Here is a 17,344-nt window from a genome sequence, read left to right as displayed (position 1 = left end):
CCCGTCTATGCAGACATTCTCCCTGGGTAGCAGGGCGAGGTCCTCCTCCTCGGGGGTCAAATAAATTACCCCCCCTCGCCCGCCGTCCTGGGAAGAAAGCCACCAATCCTCCGCGAGCAAACCCTCCTTGAGGCCCATGGCCACAGCTGCCCCCAGAGGAGGGGTGAGGTCAACAGGTGGGGAACGACTCACGGGGGAACGGGAACATGAGCGTTCAGGGGAAGACTGCATTTGGGCCCTCCCCCGGAGACCTGCTGCGGCCAACCCCGACTGCACCCCACCCCTACCACGAGCAGGCGATGCCACAGGCCTGGATGGGTCGCTTGACGCACGGGGGGCTCTGCGCCCCACAGGGGTTTTTTTCTTCGACGTTCTTGTGGTCTTTCCCTGTGGGGCTTTGCCCAGAGGAGCTTTCCCTATGTCCTGGCCCCTCCTCCGACGCTTTTTCTCCACCCATTGTCCGGGGTCGCTTTGTTCATAGCCGGAGGAGGAGCCATCACTTCCAGCCTCCGGCAGCGGGGTTTCTGGCACCGAGGATGTTTCTTCTGACCCCGCCACCGGAGCCACCATTCTTTGTGCTTCCTCCCCTCCCGCCACAGTGGGCCCGACACCCGGCGAAGCCACATCCAGGTCCTTATCTACCCCTCCCTCCTCCATGTTCTCCTTTCCCTCCAACTCCCTCCCTTTACTTTCTACAGGGCGGGGGGCTGACACACACACAAACACATTAGTCCACCCCCTCCCCGACCCCAGATGCAATAACCTCCCCTGTCCCTTGGGCAACGCCCTCCCCTACCCCTTTGGCAACCCCCTCCCCTACCCCTTTGGCAACCCCCTCCCCCGCCCTTTGGGCAACCCCCTCCCCCGACCCGTGGGCAACCCCCTCCCCCATCCCTTGGGGAACCCCCTCCCCTATCCCTTGGGCAACCCCCTCCCCTGTCCCTTGGGCAACCCCCTCCCCTGTCCCTTGGGCGACCCCCTCCCCTGTCCCTTGGGCGACCCCCTCCCCTGTCCCTTGGGTGACCCCCTCCCCTGTCCCTTGGGCGACCCCCTCCCCTGTCCCTTGGGCAACCCCCTCCCCTGTCCCTTGGGCAACACCCTCCCCTGTCCCTTGAGCAACACCACCCCTGGTCCCTGGAGGCACACCGTCCCCTTTCCTTGTCCCTGGGGGCACACCGTCCCCTGTCCCTGGGGCAACACCCCCACTCCCACCCGCAGCAGCACGCATCTTGCTCGCGTAACTCTGCGGGCAGGAGCGGAAAGTGTGCCCCGGGGCACCACAGAGGTTGCACCGCACCACTTGGGTGCAGCGCTCCCTCAAATGTCCCAACTCGCCACACTGAGTGCAGATGTTCACTGTACACCGAGTAATCAAGTGGCCAAGTTGACCGCATCGGCGGCATAATTTCGGCTGTCCCGCGTAAAAGACTTGGCCTCGGTCCATCCCAACCATAATCCCATTGGGGATGTGGGTGACCGTACCGTCCTCCCTCGTCCGCAGCTTTACCCGGAACTGCCGAGTCCCGGTCCAAATACCGAGGCTGTCCCAGACGAGCCGTACTTGGCCTCGGATGTCGGCGTATCGACTGAGCCAAACTTTGACATCATAGTCACTCACGCCTTCGTTGTACAGGTGGACGGTCACGACTCTCTCCTGGGTTTCTGAGAGAGCCTCGACCGCCCAGTCTGCCAGTTTCCCAGAAGACCGAGCGGTAGCCCACCGGTGCCAGAACCCGCCAAGTCCCTGCCCCATTTGAAAGGACACATAGAAACCACGGGCGAGGGAGATCAGGCAGAAAAGGTCAACAGCCTTGAACCCCAGCACACTCGACAAAACATCTCTACCGAATTTGTCTCTAGCCGGCACACTGCAATCCACTGCAACAAACCGAAACCGGACACAATTATGATGTCTGCTCGCCATACCGGGGTTCTAGGGAGGGCGGAGGACAACACTCGGGATGGGGGGGGGGGAGGGAGGGGGGGCGAGACGAAGGGGAGCCCAAGGCTCCCCCCTGTCTGGTGGGCAACGCCCCCCAAACAGGAGGAAGAATGGGGGAAAGCAGGGAGGGAAAAGACGAACGAAAATGCAGGACAAACGAGCAATAATAAGAGGAACTAGAACTGCCACTTTAAAACTGCTGGCAGTGATGACCGGTTTACTCGCACCCACTTTTGATACAACCCCGCTTTTGATACAACCCCACTTTCATTGGACATGCTTTGCCACAACCCCCTTGGATACAACCCTGATAAACACACACACACACACACACACACACACACACCCTTCACACACACACACACACACACACACACACACACACACACACACACACACCCCCTCACACATACACACACACACACACACACACACACACACATCCCCCCTCCCCCCACATGCACACCCCTCCACACATACATACACACACACACACACACACACACATCCAAACCCCCTCCTTCACACGCCCCCCCCCCCCCCCCCACATACACACACATCCAAACCCACACACCCACACACAAACACCCCCACACCCCTCCCCCACATGCGCACCCCTCCACACACATACACACACACACACACACACACACACACACACATCTGCACCCCCTCCATACGCACACCCCAACCCCCCCACCCCCACACACACACATATCCACCACCCCCCCCCACCCCCCACCCACACACACACACATACATCCACACACACACACGCACACACACACACACACGCACACACACACACACACACAAACATGCACACACAAACACACACACCCCTCCACACACATACACACACACATCCAACCCTCCCTCCTCCACACGCACACCCCAACCCCCTCCAACCTCCACACACACACATATCCACCCCCCCCCCCCCCCGACACACATCCACCCCCCACCCACCCACACACACACACACACACACACACAGATATCCACACACACGCACAGCTATCCACACACACGCACATCCACACATCCAACCCCTACTCCTCCACACGCACACCCCAACCCCCCCCCCCCCACATACACACATATCCACTCCCCCACCCCCCACAACACAACACAACACAACACAACACACCCCCACCCCCCACAACACAACACAAAACACTCCCCCCCCCACCCCTAACACACACACACACACACACACACACACACACACACACACACACACACACACACACACACACACACACACACCAACCCCCCCCCCCCCACACACACACACACATCCCTCCCCCCCCCCCCCCTCCCACACCCACACCCACACACACATCCACACATGTCAATCCATGCACTGATTGCAGAAAAAGCCATTTTAAAAAGAAAATTAACCTGAAATTGCAGACAGAATTATTTATTTTATCTGAGAAGCTAAACGATTCTTCTTCTTCTTTCGTACCTCAAACTTTATGTGAAATGCGATCGATTTTTAAAAAATCAGAATTTGAGCAAATCTGTTTCATTCCTTTGTTAATATGTCTCCCCTATTGATAAATCTGCAATTTGAATTTCATTTGAGGTTGAAATGACCGCGGGAGATCGTGTGATAATGATCACGTCCTGGAAGGGAATCTTCTTCTTCAGTCGCTCATTACTTTGAGTGAAATGCGATCGAGTTAAAAATAGTCAGAATTTGAGCAAATCTGTTTCATTCGTTTGTTAATATGGCTCATCTATTGACAAATCTGCAATTATAATTTTTTTTGAGGTTCAAATGACCGCGGGAGATCGCGTTATAGTGATGACGTCCTGGAAAGACAATCGGTGTGTTTCTTCTTCTTTCAACAATAAAGACTTATAGCTTCGGGACCGTACATCCATTCATCTTGAAAGTTTGCAGACTTGTTCCGCTTGATGAGAGCTACATTGCATTAAAAACTCAAGTCGATCCATGCAGTGGTTGAAGAGTTACACGCTTTTTAAATTTTTACTTCCATTATTTATTGCGGCCAAACCATGTGACTTATCAAAACGTCTCAAGTAACGTTGAAACATACCCCCATGAGGAACATTTGTGTAAAGTTTCCACTCGATATCTCCACAAATTATGGAGGTGAATCCATTTCTAGTTTGAGCTTTAAAACGTCATAACTCTGAAACCATGTGTCGGATGAGGTCGTGCTCACTGACTTTTTTGTTCGTCATGGGTATGCGAATATGCATGCCAAGTTTGGGCTCGATCCGTTCAGCCGTTGCGGAGAAAAAGGGGTTTTTGTGTTTTTTCACAGAAAACAAGATGGCGGCCGAACCTTGTGAGGTATGACTTCGAAAATTTTTGCATTCTGAGTTTTTTTTAACTAAGCATCTGGGAAAAAAATCCCATTTTCGGGGGAGAAAATTTTTTGTTTGACGAATTCTAACCTCTTAACGTTAGCATTTTTAATATACTCGATACACATGGGTTTTGTTCCCGTTGAAGAGTTCTTTAGAATGAGCCATTCCTCAAATTTTTCCATTGAGGCGTTTCAGAGATACAGAGGGGAAAAGTTGAATTTGTTTTACAAGATGGCGCCCATACCACGTGACCTATGACGTCATAATTAGCATTAAAAAATTCTCGGAGCCGAGACGATCATTTGATGAAAATTTCCTGTCAATCCGACCAGCGGTTGCTGAGAACATTAATTATGAAGTTTTCGGAGGTGCAAAATAGGGCGGAAAAATGATAATAAGAAAAACTCTAGCAGTAATAATAGGTTACTCTCCATTTCATGGAGAGTAAACCTAATAAATAAATAATGAGAAATAAATATGAACACAGCAAAACACAGGAAACGAAAACACCGGCAGAGGAGAACATAACTGGTTCACTCGTGACGGCACTTCAGGATCCACAGCACCAAACAAACATGGTGGAGCACTCAAACACCCACCTTTGTACCCTTCACCACTCACCAACAAAACACGCCAGATCATTCATACACACCCATACACACCCATACACACACATACACACCCATACACACCCATACACACACATACACACCCATACACACACATACACACACATACACACACAACACCAACCAAACAACCACCTACCCTTACATCATACACCACTCAACACACAAAAACACTCATGCAAAAATTAATTCATGCAAAAACACACACCCTCACCCACCCACTCACTATAGATATATACATACTCACTATATATATATATATACATACATGCCATTGTCTCTCTGTGGTTGTCTGTCTGCCTTTGTTCCTTATGCACAGCCACATATTTTATATTACAAACTCCAAACTCTGGGTCCAAATACAATTTTGTGTGGGGGGTAACATAGGCTATTTGGCCACAGCCTCACGCGGGGTTGTGTGCTTTGGCAGCATTCCGTTTGAATATCCTTCTTTGTTAATGTACACACGTTGTGAAACACCACCGTTTTTTCACATTAGATTGGATTACCTCAAATAGACCTCGTTGCGAGTGATGTACCTCTCGTGCTCTGCATGCCCTGCAAACGTGTCTGTCCAGGTCCGACCCTATAAAATGCGCCCGTCTAGCTTTTGTGTTACCTTTGTCTATTTGTCCGTCAACCGCTTGCGTTGGATCGGGTAATGTACACTCGCTTTTGTGCATAGCTTATTTTGTACAGAGCTTCTTTGAGATATGTATTTTACTTCGTTGATTTGAACTTGATACTTGTCGCCATTTTGTTCCATAGACCATTTAATCTGGGCTGGAGAAGTGGTTTGTTGGGATTTCACCCCTCGTTTGGTTCGTAAAGGCAAATGTGCAATTTTGTTGCTTTTTATTTTCAATCTTGAATCTTTCACCTTTCTTCATTTTGTGCACAATTTTACCGTGTTTGTTTAGATTTTATTTATTTCATTTTAATGTCTGCACCATTCAGTGAAGAGTACACGTCTTGTGTTGAATACAAGCTTGTCTATCGTTTTGTTGCCCTATCGAATGACGTTTTCACCTTCTTCTTGAACTTAACAATCTTTGAATTCCTGAAAACAATTGGGCGTACTGAAGACTGAATTCCAGTTTGCCGGTGTTTTTGTGGATAATTATTTTACTCGAGTTTTATTTTGGACAGGCTGGAACTTGGTTAATGAGTGGGACAAGGATGTGTATATACAGTATTTGATACTTTTTCAGTATTGACTGCTATGTTCTAACCGAATATAATTTTTTTTTTCTTCAACAGGTGTATTTCTTGTAAAATTCGGTGGATTGCATGTCCATAAATCACTGTTCTGTGTCATTGATGTGTTCACTGCTCAGCATCTATAATGTTGTGCATTTCATTTGCCGTGCAAACGATGACAACTTTCAGATGTGGATATTTCAGATATTTTCCAAACAGGTGCATACAAATGAGCCATGACCAAGTCCGCAGCTTTTCGTGGATTCCAAACGACCTTGGACGGGTGCCTTAGATTTGCATGAAAACGGATGAGAAGTGCTTATTTATACCATTGTAGTCAGTTGCCGTTCTTTTGGGAGTCATTTATATACTATGTCCGGCTGTGTGCCTAGGTTGGAAAATCCGCCTCATATCCCCTTGTACCTCACCTAACCAATAAACCCCATATGTGGACTCCTCCCTTTAGTCCTTTACCTTTTCTACTTTCATCTCACTTACTGATCTCGTCCCATTTATTTGTTAACTCTGATACCAAAGGTGGATGGTGGTTACGTTTTCACCCCTGTCTGTTTGTCTTTGAGCAGGATATCTCAAGTTGTGGATGGATTCGGGTGAGACCTGGTGGAAACGTTTTGTGCGACATGGACGAATTGATTAGATTTTGGTGATTTTTTTTGGTGATTATCTGGATACAATAATTTTTTAAAAGTTATTCTTCACAATTGAGAGATGGGGGCCAAAACGATATAACTCTCAACTCAAAACGTGGATGTGTTCTGACAAAACCTGGTTGGATCGGTTGGTGACAAGAACAAGCCGATTCTATTTTGGTTCAGGTATGAACCCAGGTCTGGCCGATCAGTGGGATACAAAATGTAAACTATTCAGCCTGGCAGAGGTATGTATGCTCTCCACTGTGCCATTCTTGTTTTAAACCCTTCTGACTACAATGACCTCCATTGCCATCTGGGTAGGTCTGCTGATACTGTAGTTGTCGTTCTGCATGGCAATATTGGAGAAAGGAAAAGTGTACAATTGTTCCATAAATGTTGAATTGAGGTTTCATGAAACAAATATTGAATTGAGGCTGCTGGCGGACATTCAAACCCAGGCTATACAACTTGGAGGCGAGCGTGCATACCTCTAGGTCATCCTGCTAGCCCCGATGTGTGTTGGTGGATGTTCAAGATCACTTGTTGTCTTTTGTGAAGAGTAATGAGTTGTCACCAGCATCAAGAACAAATTTCAATCTCCTGCCATGGCTCAATGGCCGGGCTGGCCAGCCAGTTCCAGAATGACTTGGGTCAGAACTGTTCCCCTCTGCCGACCCAACGAGGAAATTCAAAATCACGATTGCGTTGAGATATCAAACCAGCGAATCTTCGTCATCGTGTTCACTTCCGGATCGAGATCAGCTTCGTGTCGATCAAATTTCAAAATCATAATTGTATTGAGGAATTTATGTAACCTCCCACCTACATTAGGACACGAGCTGGGGACCCCACGAACGTTCCACACAAGGTTTGGTCGGCTAGCCCCAAAACTGAGTGAGTAGTTTGGGGATCGACAAAGTTGTAAAGGATAATATTGTTACAGACGCGGTTAAAGATGTTATTTTGACTGAGCGGTGGTGTAACCGCGACCGAACAGTTATTCCCCGACTAATACCCGATTTGCCCCAAGCTTTGGCCGGATCGCGCCACCGCTATTCAATCGGGAAAACTCTAAAGCGACCGAATACAAAGAGGAAGAAGACGTACAGAAGAGTAATTGGATTTATTATTTACACATATAAGTAGGAAGAAAGCAGTCACGTTTATTTACAGAAGATATTAGATACACAGTGCAACGCTAGCTTACCTACAGTCTTAATTAACCCAGGGACAGAACAAACAAGGACAGACTCACGCGGGGAATGATGATAGGACTGGCGGGATAGGGAGGTCCAACTCGTCCTGCAGCCGATCGACTCGTGGGCAGCCGCCGCTCCTTCGCGGCCCTGCTCCAAACTGCCGTCCAGGCCTCACGCTGCTGTGGCTGCAGTTTCGGTGGCTCCAGCTGCAGCAAATGCAGTTGCGGTGGCTCGAGCTGCAGTTCAACTCTGGACTTCTTGGTTGGACTCAACTCCTTGGAATCCCTCTCGTCTCTCGGTAAAGGCTCATCTCTTTTTGGAAACGCCCTGCCTGCGGGTTATATAGGCCCCACCCCTCAACCTTCGCAAACCTCCTCGATGTTTCTCTCCACACCCTCTCCAAGTCCAACCCCTTGTTCGTGGTTGGTTGAGTGGGGCTGACTCACTCCCCTCTATGACGAGGTGGGGACCCACCTTTCTTCCCCAACCCTGCCTCGTGGTCAATGGCGGATGAAGAGAAAACCGCCCAAAATGCAGTTGGCAATGCGAATGGCAATTGACGAAAAGGGGGAATGGAAGTTTTGGGAGTGGGAATGAAGGGAATCTATCTCTTTCACTGGTGCAATGGAGTATTTCAATTAATGGGAGACACAGCCTTACCCTAAAACACATAATAAGATATAACTATCGAACAGGGGTATTCTATGATTGGCTGTGGTGTGGATGCTTTATGGACTAATTATGGGACGCCCTTTGACCTTTACACAGCTCCGGAGGCAGGAGGCGCAGAATAATAATAACAATAATAATAATACACACAATCAAAAAAAATACAGTCCTAATATCCGCAACACTGCACCCTCCTCCTCTTAGGCACAACCCGGGCCTACAACTTTTATTTAGTGTGACACGTAGGTGTAGTTCCCTCTACTTTTAACCTGACCCTGAGTGCGACAGTTTTAAAACATAAATAAATGTGTTCCGCTACTCCATTGCACCCTGCCTAACAGACTTACGCCCACAGTTAACCGAATTGCGGAATGGTCTTCAAACTACACACTGACGGTGGGGAGCATTATTTACAATGACTCTGCTTTTATTTACAAAACTAACCCAGGACCTGTAATTGTTCTTTCTGGGGGGGGGGGGGGGGGGGAGACAGTCTGCTCTGCATCAATACACCATGAAAGCACCTATAACGCACCAACACACCCCCAAGCACCAATCGGTGCAGTCATCACTGTTCATCAATGTTCAATGCATGAAAATAAACTCAACAACCCCTAACCCTGCAGGTGATCTCTTGCTCTTCGGCTCCCTCTGCTGGTTATTATTATTGTCTTCCAGTTGTTGTCTTTCTCTTTTGCTTTTCTTACTGGCGGCCTATTTGCAATAAAGCTTGCCCAAACGTGTCCATTTTATTTATGGCCCACAGGGCCGACTACGTGTGGTTCACCTGTGGGGCATCGGTGCCCTGTGGCCAAGGTCCGCCAGCAAGATTTCGGGCCCTCATGGCCGGTTCCAGCAGAGGGGCCATGCCCCAACCCATGGGGTCCATCAGTGGTGCTCGGCCACAGGCATGTGGTCCATAATGTGGTGCATCGATGCAGACAGCTGGTTCTGGGAATTCCGGGCGCACAATGGAGGACTCACGCACGCTCCCCTCGGCGCCCAATGGCGCACAGGTCATGTGGGAGACAAAAGGGGGAAGACAAATGAGCGAGGGGTAAGGTCACAAGGGTACACATCAATAAGGCAATGCAAGGCGAAATGCGTACGGAGGGCGAAGTGAGAAAGCTCGTCCCTACCGTACGTCACCCCCCCTGTCACCTACACTACCCTTGCCCTTACCCCATATGTATAAAATCTACACATTACAAATTCGTCACTACTGTCACGTCTCCCCATATTTCCCTTATACCAAATTAGTCTCCACAATCCCTCTAACCAAAATTTGCCATCACCCAATTCGTTATCAATCCTCATAAGGAGGAAGAGATGGAACATCAAAGCACAATGTCACACCCACGTCATGATGCGTCTCACAATCCAAAACATTTGCACATTAAAAAATAATGAAAACATGGCATGGTGTGGAGTACCTGTCACCTCAGGTGAGTGGATGCAGATGGTGCGAGGAGACTTCATCCTAACTACTTTCTAAATGACTTTAACACTCTTTACTCTACCCGGGGTCTTTCCCTGCCAATCCATTGGCCATCTTACACTATGGGTTCTAAAAACCAATTCCCATTGACCAAACTGTGGTGCTTCTCAATTTGGGGTCTCACTCCCCCGATTCATCTCCCGGTGCCCTTGCACAATTTCTGGGCTGTGACGTGTAGCTCTCCCAGCAGGTCTACCCACCTGCACACCTCCACCACTGCAGTTGCCACCCGAGCTTACCTAGCTCCTCACCCTAACCTATCTAACTGGGGAAGGCCCCTCCTGGCTCTGTCACCCCTTGGTGCCCTCTGGCACTGGGCTACCCGGGTCCGTCCTCCGGATCCTCGGGCCCCATCCACAACAACTCTACCGGCTCCCAGAGCCCACCTGCGGCCTCACCTGGCCCGACATCCTCACAGTGGTGGAGTGCCCAAACCAACTACACACACTAACAGGCTACACGCCCAGCCATTTCCACAACACTAATGCACCCATCCAAATTCCATTCTTTCACCCGCACCACAGATGCCAATATCCAACCACAATTTACCTATACCCTCTATCTAACACTTACACTACCCGCCCCGGGTATTCGTGATGGGGGTCCACCCTTCCCCCATTCACACCTTCGCACCATCCACTCCACCCCACAATTTCCACCATACTCACTCCACGACCATCCATTCCAATACTCCTTATATTCCACACTCCATTCTCCATACACCTGTTGTTGCACACCTGTGCAATCACACCTGGTGCCACCTGCACCCTCCTCCTCTTCCTGGACCAGTTGGTCAACACAACACACATCACCATCACCATCACTCAAACACTGCTCCATACACCTGTTCAGTTGCACACCTGTGCAATCACACCTGTTCAATCACACCTGTTCAATCCTCACACACTGCTCAATACACTTGAATACACCTCCAACACCCACACGGCATCATCTGCACTACCTGTTGCCCTGCTAACTTAGTGCTCCCCGTCTTCCCTTTAAACTAAGCACATACCATGTCATTATCATCCACTCTAATCTACCTGCGTCCCCACTACAGGTATCCTTGTCACTAACTAATCTTAACGTTACCTAATGTCATCTTCGCTAGATCCCTACACACAATATCCTAACCCACCCGGGCTAGTTTTCACTGCCATACACCCCATAAGCTCGTGCTCCTTTGCCCCCCTCTGTGAGGGATGGTGGATTGGCCATCCCTTCACATGGGGCATCTCCCACTACCATCCCCCCAGTCCTCTGACGCTACGAGCCCCCGTCGCAAGGGATACTGGGTCCTGCCTCGGCATCTAGAGCCGAGGCGATCCATGAGGGCGCCTGCTCGCCGGCATAAGGTCTTATCCGGTCGGCATGGACGATCCGAGGGGGGGTCCGTGGCCCCATTTTGATCTTAATGACCACGTCACAGATTTGCGACAGGACGACTCCTGGGCCTTGCCAGGGGGAGGTGAGTTTTGGGCACCTTCCCTTCCGCCTCCGGGGATTAAAGAACCAAATCTTCATCCCCGGAGCGTATTGACTCCCCTGGCTCCGGTCGTCGTACCTGCGCTTCATCTTGGCCCCCACCAGATGGAGCTGGCGGCGGGCGAAGGCATGGACCCGCTCCATGCCTTCTTCCAAGTGACGTGCGTAACCCTCCCTCGGCGGTGTATCCGTGGTGTCTGGCACGGGACCGCATAGCAAGTCGGCGGGAGCCCGTAACTCCCGCCCATACATAAGCAACGCTGGACTGCATGCGGTGGCCCCGTGCTGGCTAGTTCGGTAGGCCATCAACAGGTACGGGAGATGTTCGTCCCAGTCATCCTGACGGGTGGTGGTGAACAATGCCAGTTGTTGGATCAATGTTCGATTGAACCTTTCCACCATCCCGTCAGATTGTGGCCGCAAGGGCGTGGTTCTGGTTTTCCGAATTGACAGGAGTCTACACACATCTTTTAGCAATTGACTTTCAAAATTTCGACCCTGATCGGTGTGCAGCTCCTGTGGAATCCCGTGCCGACATACAAATCCTTCTACGAAGGCCTGCGCCACAACCCCGGCTTCTTGGTTGGGGAGGGCGTAGGCCTCCGGCCACTTGGTGAAATAGTCCATTACAACGAGGATATACTTATTACCTTGGCGGGTGCGGGGCAGCGGTCCTAGAATATCCATAGCCACCCGCTCAAGGGGGGCCCCCACCTGATGTAATTGAAGAGGGGCCCTCATCCTCCATGCTGGTCCCTTTTTGGCAGAACAGGCGTCGCATCTCCGACACCAGTCCTGTATGTCGCGCCCCATATTCACCCAATATATTGTCTTTGTCCTGCCCAAATGGCCGCCGGAGCGGGTACCATGCACCTGTTGTAAGATGACGTTCTTGAATTTGTCTGGGACTATCACCAGCCAGGAAGTTCTATCAGAGGGAACCTCCACCCACTTGCGATATAAGATGTTGCCTTTCAACTCCAGGGTCTGCCACTGAGCCCAATACGCCTTTGTTTGCGCCCCGAGGGGGGTGACCTCTTCCCCCTTTGGTCTTTGCCCTAATTTGACCCAATTGAACACCGGCCCCAGGACAGGATCCTCCTGCTGGGCCGTGCTCCAAGCCAAATCTCCAAATTCCTCGTCCGCGGTTAGTGGCAAAATTGGCACTCACCCGGGTTGCCCGGACGACGAGAATCGGGGCAGAATCGCCCAATTGTTCCCTCTCCTCGTGTCTCGTACAAAATTTGCAGTTTTCCCCCAGACAAGGACGCCGAGAGAGTGCGTCCGCATTACCATGGGCCTTCCCGGCCCTATGGGTCACATTGAAATCGTACTGCTGCAACTTTTCCAACCACCTTGCAATTTGGCCCTCTGGTTCCTTGAACCGAAGGAGCCATTGCAAGGAGGAATGGTCAGTTCTAACCAAAAATTTCCGCCCGTACAAGTACGGGTGGAAATGGTTCATGGCAGCCAGCATAGCCAATAACTCTTTGCGAGTGACACAATAATTTCGCTCGGGCCTACTTAAGGCCCGACTATAGTAACCAATCACTCTCTCCACGCCCTCCTGTGTCTGAGACAAAACTGCGCCCAATCCTTCCTGGCTCGCATCCGTGTCCAGGGTAAATGTCCCGTTGCTAGTGGGGTAAGCTAGAAGGGGTGCGGATGTTAGACACCCCTTCAATTTTTGGAAGGCCTCGTGGCACTCCCGCGTCCAATTAAATCGCGTCCCCTTCTCCGTAAGCCGGTGGAGTGGACGGGCCAACTCCGCAAATTTCGCCACAAAGCGCCGGTAGTAGGAGCAGAGTCCTAAGAATCCCCGCACCTCTTTGATGGTACGTGGTGCGGGCCACTCCTCTACCACTTTAATTTTGTCTGGGTCCGTTTTTACCCCCTCGCAGCCGATCACGTGACCTAGATAGGCCACCTCTCTTGCAAACAAAGTGCACTTACTCGGGTTCAGCTTTAACCCTGCCTGTCTGAGGCACCCGAACACCTGGTCCAAATTAGCTAACGCCTGGGGGAAGGTCTTGGCATGTACCAGGACGTCATCCAGGTATACCAGGCATGATTGCCATGGCATGCCGCCTAGCACATGCTCCATTAATCTCTCAAAGGTGGCGGGGGCGTTACACAAACCAAACGGCATCACAGTGAACTGATACAGCCCCTTACCTGTGGAAAATGCCGTTTTCTCCTTCCCTGTCCGATCCATCTCCACCTGCCAATACCCACTCTTGAGGTCCAAAGTTGTGAACCAATTTGAGCCCGCAACGGCATCGAGGGTGTCATCAATCCTTGGCAGGGGATATGAGTCCTTGAGTGTCACGTTGTTTAGCTGGCGATAGTCCACGCAGAACCGCGTGGTCCCATTCTTCTTTTTGACCAGCACAACAGGTGACATCCAAGGACTTCCCGAGGGCTCGATCACGCCTGCGTCGAGCATTTTTTCAACCTGCTCGTCAGCTTCCGCCCTCTTGCTCCAAGGGAGCCGTCGGGCGGCCTGACGAATAGGCCGGGCCTCACCGGTGTGGATCTGATGTTTCACCAGGCCCGTACGTCCAATATCCTCGGTGGACAAGGAGAAGAGGTCCAAATGGGACCCAACCAGTTTGTGTAAGGCCTCCCTCTGGGTACCTCCCAACTCTACACTACTACGATTTACCATCTCGCAAATGGGATCGGGCCAATTCCTAGAACTTATTGAAGGCTCCCCCTGGGGCCGGCTCGGCTGGTCGTTCTCACCCCTCACTGACGCGACTTCTCTAACTGGGGTGCAGCCAGCTATCTTCGTGCCCCTTACTATAGTGCGTGGTTCTGTGCTAATATTAATTACTCGGACGGCCACTACCGGCCCGTCCGTTTTTACAAGGGTGCGGCCCACGGTTAAACCAGGTATGGATCGCGCTGCCACCGGTTCGACCAGGCCGCAGGATTCCTGCCATGTCGGGCGGGCTAACCATCGGGCCGGCACTACGGCCTCGGCCCCCGGAGGGATGGTCACGGCCTCAGGAGCCTCCAGCTCCACCCTCTCGGCCGTGCTCACCCCCTCCAATGGTAGCTCCTCCACCCCCCATTGCAGGATCCCCCGGCCCAAGTCGATTTTACAACCGCCGGCAGTCAACAAATCCAACCCTATTAAGCACGGGTCGCACACCTCCGCCACCCAAACCTCTATCTCTTGCTTTACCGATCCCAACTTGACGGTCACAAAACCACGCCCTATGATCGGAGCCGTTGCCCCGGTAGCCAGCTGCAAGCTATGATTTTCCAGACGCTGGATTTTACCCCAGCCGTCTGCACTCGAATTAAGGACCACGGGGCTGATGATTGTGGCGCTGGCTCCCGTGTCCACCACGGCGTCTACCCCCACGCCGGCAATTTTGCACCGAATTGTCAAACTACCCGTTCCAATTTGGCCACAATGAATGACCTGTCGCGTCAACGAGGGCTTCTCCCCATCCCCTACTGCCGAACACCGCCCTGCATGCCCGGCACGTTCTAGTTTCCCGGGCCCTGGCGGGGGGGTGTCTGAGGTCGGCTAGGCCGATCGATACGGGGCGGAGTTGAGGGCATCGGTTGGCGGGGAACGTCCCGGCGCGGAGCTCGACATCCCCACGCACGGTGACCCATCCGAGCACAATTATAGCACCTCACTTGGTAAGGTGCTTGCCTCCGGTATTCCAAATACCCCCCCCCCCCCCCCTGTATGTCCGAATTGGGGTACTCTGTCGGGGACTACCGGGGGCCACCACTGGGGCCGCCTGCCATGGTCCAGGTCCCGCTAGACGCCGATCCACCAGCCTCCGAACCATGCTCTCCAGGTCAGGGCCCCCGTCGGGGGTGGGCCCCCTTAGGGGGCCGCCCCCCATCTCGGGCCCCACCTGACGCACCGCCACTGCATGGCGCTCGCCTCCCCGGGCCAGGGGCCTCGCTGCTTCCCAACGGGCTGCAGCGTCGGCCGCCTGACTCATGGTCTGCGGGCGCCACATGGCGAGCTGTTGTCGGAGCTCCAGATCCGGAAGGGCCTGAATAAAGTGATCCAGCGCCAGGCTTTCCTGGGAACTCGCTGCCATGTCCGTGTGTGCAATCCCTACTGCGCGGCGAATATCGTGAGCAAGTTACCCGATGGTCTCCTGGGGCTTGCGTTTACGCTGCGCAAGTTGAGCTTTAACAAGCTCGCTTTGCTGCTCAATACCGAAACGGTTAATTCAAGCTGCACGGAGAGCTGGCAGGGTGAGAGCACCCGGTGGTAAAGCTGTCAGCACCTCCGCCGCCGCACCGTGCAGTGCCCCTACCAGGTGTACTCCACCTTCGTCCGGATTCCAACCGTTGCCTTTACACACGTACTCAAACTGTGCCAGGTACGCCCTCAAATCACTCTTGCCGTCATACGGCGCGAGTGGGACTTTGTGGGCGCCCGAAGGTCGGACCCCGCGCGTCACTCCCTGCGGGATCAACGCGGGACCAAACCGCTCGGGCTCCCACAGTACGCTATTCCCAGGGGGCTCCCGCGCGTCCCCCGTCCCTCCAAACACTACCCCCCGTGGTGTCGATGCCTGGGTCGCCCTGCCGCAACCCGCTACCCACTCCATACCCGCACACCCTTGCTCACCAGCACCCCCCTCACTCCCCATAGCCAGACCTCCTTGCACACCTCCTCTTTCCACACACTCCGGACCAGTCATACACCTCACCATTGGTCCTTCACGAACACCCGGGTCTAAATCAACCCCCAAGCCGACTGAAGCTCCCCTCACATCATATACATTTACGAATATATCGCCACTCACCTTGACACCTCGTCTCCGCACCTCCTCTGCCACCTGCAAACTCTTTATTTGGTTAGTGAGCACCTCATCACGATTCGAGCACAGACCTTGTACCAATTCCATCACCTCCTCCTTTATTTCCTTTTTAGTTTCCCTTCGTCTCTTCTTAATTTCACTCACCCCTTCTTCCACCTCCTCTAATTTTTCCTTTACTTCCTTCATCTCCCGGTGCGCCCCCTCTATCTCTTCCTCTAACGCCACCTTAACCGTTTCTATGTGCGTCCTCACCTCTCGGTCCTTCGTCTCCATTACTTCTGTCACCTCTTCCAACTTCTTCGTCAACCCCTCATGTACCATCTGACATTCCTTCTGTGTCGCTATTAATTCGTTCTTAATGTCTTTTTGTGTCGCTTTTAACCCCCCGATTATTGCCGTGTTCTTTTCCACTTGGTCCACGAGTTCCTTTTGTCCCACTGTCAGCTGTTCTACTCCCTTCGTCAGACCCTCTATTCCCCCCTGTAACCTAGCCGTATTATTCCTCACCTCTTTCTCTATACGCTTTTCACCTCGCTTTACCTCCTCGCGTACCCCCGAGACCTCCTCACTTACACCTCGTCGTATCTCCTCTTTCATCTCCTCCCTCTCTTTTGTAGATGCTACCCTCATCTGTCCCAATTCATCCCTCTGAGCATCCAATTTACTTTCTAACCCGATTTTCACCTCCTCTATTTGGTTCCCCATCTGTTCGATTTCCCGGGCGGATTGCTCCCCTATTTCCCGCAATTTGTCTTCCATCCTATTTTCTAACCCCATTAACCCATTTTTCACCTCTTTTATCCCATTGTCTAACCCCTCAATTTTTTTTTCTAATCCCTCACCGGTACCCCTCGCTTCGTCCCTCATTACCCCCATTTGCTCACTCTGAGCCTTCATTTGCTCACTCTGAGCATC

General features: G+C 51.8%; 1 protein-coding gene across 1 annotated transcript in view; it reads left to right on the top strand.

Moving 5' to 3' along the window:
• Positions 1-6,666: 6,666 nt before the first annotated feature.
• SCLT1 (sodium channel and clathrin linker 1) overlaps positions 6,667-17,344 on the top strand; it is a 52,206-nt gene continuing 41,528 nt past the window's right edge. Inside the window, exon 1 of the mRNA XM_068112463.2 lies at positions 6,667-6,781. The gene's annotated coding sequence lies outside the window, so the exon portion shown is untranslated. The remainder of the gene's footprint in view (positions 6,782-17,344) is intronic.

The sequence above is a fragment of the Myxine glutinosa genome, chromosome 4 (assembly GCF_964187855.1).
Source record: "Myxine glutinosa chromosome 4, kmMyxGlut1.1, whole genome shotgun sequence".
NCBI classification, from domain to species: Eukaryota; Metazoa; Chordata; class Myxini; order Myxiniformes; family Myxinidae; genus Myxine; species Myxine glutinosa.
Note: the sequence above shows the minus strand (reverse complement) of the source record. Positions and strands in the feature narration are given on the sequence as shown.